General features: G+C 43.1%; 1 pseudogene; it reads left to right on the top strand.

Annotated features, from left to right (window-relative positions):
* Positions 777-840, top strand: Rnu7-ps3 (U7 small nuclear RNA, pseudogene 3; annotated as a pseudogene).

Raw genomic sequence — 4,725 nt, 5'->3', positions numbered from 1 at the left:
TGTTGTTGTATGTTTTGATTTTTGTTGTGTTTCAGAGAGAGATACAGGGTTGTTTGTGAAAGCACATACAACAGTAGATAATTCTATGGACAGGAGTAAAAACATAAAACAGTGATTCATGTTGATACATAAAATCAGACATATAGGGGGCTAGCAAGATGGCTCAGCGGTTAAGAGCATTGACTGCTCTTCCGAAGGTCCTGAGTTCAAATCCCAGCAACCACATGGTGGCTCACAACCACCCATAATGAGATCTAATGCCCTCTTCTGGTGTGTACTTATGTATAATAATAAATAAATCTTTTTTTTTAATCAGACATGTAAAAAGGATTAATTAGTTTTCAGGTCCTTAACAATAAATAGAAAACAGCAGGTGTGGTGAAGCAGGCTTTTAATCCTAGCCCTTGGCAGGTAGAGGCAGGTGGATCTCTGGGAGAACCCATCTCTACATAAACAGGAATAAAGCTGAGCTAGCAGTACAGAACAGATAAGTCAGCCATTCAGAGGTAGAAGTAGGAGAATCACTCAAGTTCAGTTCCAAAGTCATCAGCATGCCTTATCTACACTGTGAGTTCCAACGCATTCCTATCTCAAAAGACCAAAGAAAGGAAAACAAACAAACAAACTGGGGATGGGTTGTAATCAGATGATAGGATGCTTGTCTGGCATGCTGGAAGTTCTGGGTTTGATTCTCAGCACTGAAAATTAATTCACCCTGAAAAAAAAAAAGGTGAAAATACAAAAGAACATGATAAGTACCCAAAGAAATATGTTCAAAGGGCTATAGCTCTTTTAGAATTTGTCTAGCAGGTTTTCTGACTTTCCTTGGAACCCAAGCCCCAAAGAAATATATTCACAGTAATTTTGAAAATAACAATTCTGATCATGACAGTAAAAGCAAAACGGCCACATGCTAGGCACTAGACGTGCTATAGGTGATATTAAATGTAGGTTTACTGGGAAGTTGCTCTCAGATGAGTTCACTGGCCCCAGGGAAGTCACCACCGGGAAGAGAAGGGGGAGGAGGATGACAAAGAGAGAAAGGGTGTGATCATATGGAGAGAAGAGAAAAAGAGAAGAAGCGGTAAAGACCAAAACTTCTGAATTGTTTAAGGAAGAGACTCTGGGGAAAGTTGAGGGACTAAGGGATGCTGGGAGAACCTGGAGGCCAGGTCTGCTCTGATATGTAAAATATGCACCTCCCTCCCTTGCCTGGGGAGGGTGGGGTGGAGGGAGGTGGGGGTGGGGAGGTGGGGGAAGGGTGTGTGTGTGTGTGTGTGTGTGTGTGTGTGTGTGGTATCTGAAACCAAAACATCTGGTGTTTATTTCATCTCAATGATCAATATAAGAGAGTCTGTTCTCATTCTTGTTTTACAGATAAAGAAACTGAGACTTTAGAAATGGTAGCTACTGACCTCACCCCCTTACATTAGAGCTCGGGTCACTATGCCAGAATTTGGTTCTTCAGGAAGATGACTCTAGCTCTCCATACACTCAAGGACCTGCTATACAGAGAGCTCAAAGAATGGACCGATGGTTGGGAAGCTGGAGAACACTGAAAACCTAAACGACTCTGGAAAGCAGCAGAGTGAGCTTCTTACAAAACACTTTCTCTGTAGTCCTGGCTGTCCTGGAACTCATCCTGCAGAGCAGGCTGGCCTTGAACTCACAGAGATCTGCCTGCTTCTGCCTCCCTCTCGCTAGGGTTAAAGGTGTGCGCCACCACCATGCAGCTGACCATTTAGTTCTTATTGATTTGTTTTGAGACTGTCTTATATAGCCTGGAACTTGATAGACTTGGCCTCCAACTCACAGAAAGCCTCCTGCCTTTACCTCTGAAGTCCTTGGAGGATGGTGCCCACCACCATCCTCAGACAGTTCTTTTTAGACAAGATCTCACTGTGCATTCCAAGCAGCTCTTGAATTTCCAACCCTCCTGTCTTAGATTCCTGAGTGCTGGAATCTGATTAGAAATATGTGCTACACTGCCCCTTAATGGATCAGGGCATTGTTCAACCAAAGCTAATGGTGTATTCCTGAGCTATATCCCCAGCCCTGTAGTATTTTTTAAAGGCGTATGTTCTCAGTTTTAATTATGAGTACCTGTGACTCTGAGTATGGTTATGCAGACATGATAACTGGGGCCAGAGGAGGCCTGAGAGATCAGATCTTCCCGGAATTCGAGTTAAAGGCAGTTGTAAACCACCTGATGTGGGCGTTGGGAACTTGCCTCAGGAAGAACAGCAGTGGTCCTAACTACCGAGTCATCTCTTGCACCCAATATTTTAATATAATATGTTGGGTAATAATACTAATTTCCAGAGGGACACAGTGTGTTGTCAGCTACTTCTTGGCTTTCAGGAGTGCAGGCAGCTGAACTTTCTTCAGTGGCAGAAATGTTCTAGGTCCAGACTATGTACAGCCATAACTACTGACTGAGCTAGTGAAGCACCTGTCATGAGAATGACTGAGAAAAAAAAAACTAAGTTGAAATAATACATGTCTGAGTGGGCCATCTTACTTCCATATATGGCTGTGTACCACCCCACAGGCAGCGCTCTTAGAGGCCAGAAGGGGGCGGTGTATCTTCTGGGACTGTAGTTACACAATGGTTGTGAGCCTTCATGTATGTGATGAGAACCAAACCAGGGTCCTTTGGAAGAGCAGCCAGTGCTCTTAACCTCTGAGCCATTTCTCCAGACCTGGAGCTAATTGTAGTATTAAATTTGTATTACTAATTTGCTTATCTCTGTCTCACTAGCAAACCACACCTCAGCCACATACTTCAGTTAGGACACCGGTTTCCCTGAGATTGGCATAGATTTAAAATGTCCTCTGAAGAAATCCAATGTTCATAAAACTATAATTTTATCTCTCCTGCTAGCAATGCTCTCAGCCTTGGCCCAGTACATCAAGCACTGTGAATATCTCCAGACATGTCCTTTCATTTGAATAAAATCCTAGACATTCCTGTTGTCCTTTCATTGGAATAAAATCCTGGTCTTTAACAAGATAAGCAGCCATTAAAGTAACTGGACTTCCTAGCCACCTTTACTGTCATGTGACTATTAAAATAATATCTGGCTAGTTGGATGCAAGCAGAAGTCATGTGCGCACCTCACAGGGTGGAGCCATGAGATATCCCCTGAGTCTTCTGTGGAGAACATGGAGTACTAATGACCCATGAAAACCAAAGGGTTGTCTTGGTCCCTGCAGTCAAAGCACAGAGCCATGAGAGGCAAGAACCACAGGTGTTTCTATGTATCTCTGGCTTGGATTAGCCATACTGTGTAAAACAAGAAATTCATTTCCAATTTGAAGCCACTGTTATTTTTGGTGATCACAATTCACAGCTGAGCCCAGTTCAAACTACCATATGCCTTATGTTTCACTCAGGAACAATGGAGGTACTACTCAGGAGTGACAGCATTATCATCCTCAAAAGAACTATGTTCAGATTAGGATCTGGATATCTGTGCTCATTAAATGTGTGTTAATAAAATTGGGAAGATGGCTTCTTCTTCTCAAAGCTCCCCTAGCAGGTGGGGAACGGGGATCTGCAACAGAACCAAAAGCGAAGCAATTACTTGCTTTCTACCTCAGTGGCCCAGGAGATATGGGGATGAGCTGGGACATGAGGGCTCAATCCCATGGCAAAACCCAGAGAGGGAAAGGCCTCCAGTTGCTGCCTGCCTCTCCCAGCTGCTGCTTCCTCCAGAGTCTCTCCTGATGTCCCTCATACCCACTCATGTTGATGGTCTTCCGGCTTCACCAATGGCTCTTACAGGGCAAGGCTGGTCCTGGGAGGACCACACACACATGCAGGATGTACATGCAGAGGATGCTGTCCTATGCACGGAGGAGGAAAGAGGAGGCAAGGCTGGATACAAATGTATTTTTTTTATTTTTAATATTTTTTATTACGTATTTTCCTCAATTACATTTCCAATGCTATCCCAAAAGTCCCCCATACCCTCCCCCACCCCACTTCCCTACCCAACAAATGTATTTTTAAAACATATATTAAAAACATATTTGGTTGTTATCCCTGGGCTCTAAGTTTCACTATGGAGGTAACTGTGTGTGCAATCTACAGACACATATTTTTTTTTTGAAATTGTATACATTTACTCATGACTATCAACTCATTAATGTGTGGCTTCTAGTGGCAGGCAGGTCTATGCGATGCAACTTTATTCTCTTGTGATGTTATCATTAGAAACTGAGGTGCACTAGCGCAATGTGGCTGCTCCCCAGTTTCTGCAAAGGGTGGATTCCCGAACCCCCTATGAGCATCAAAACCATCAAGTCTTATATAAAACACGACAGTGTTTATGTGTGATCTATTGTACATTCTCCCATGTGCTTTAGATTATCACTAGATACTTTAATACCTAATGCTGTAAATGTTGTATAAACCAAGTGCCGAGAAGAAAATTTGATATGTTTAATACAGAATCAATGTTTAAAATATTTTGAGTCAGAGGTTGGTTGAAACTATGATGCAAAAGGCAAAGTTAGCCAGGCAGTGGCACGCCTTTAATCCCAGCACTTGGGAGGCAGAGGCAGGTGGATTTCTGAGTTCGAGGCTAGCCTGGCCTACAAAGTGAGTTCTAGGACAGCCAGGGCTACACAGAGAAACCCTGTCTCAAAAAAACAAACAAACAAACAAACAAACAAACAAAAAAGAGCAAAGCTGCTGAATGCTGTTCTGTGGCTGTAAAT

This window comes from Mus musculus, chromosome 1, assembly GCF_000001635.26.
Source record: "Mus musculus strain C57BL/6J chromosome 1, GRCm38.p6 C57BL/6J".
NCBI classification, from domain to species: domain Eukaryota; kingdom Metazoa; phylum Chordata; class Mammalia; order Rodentia; family Muridae; genus Mus; species Mus musculus.
This window is presented reverse-complemented; position numbering and strand designations above follow the sequence as displayed.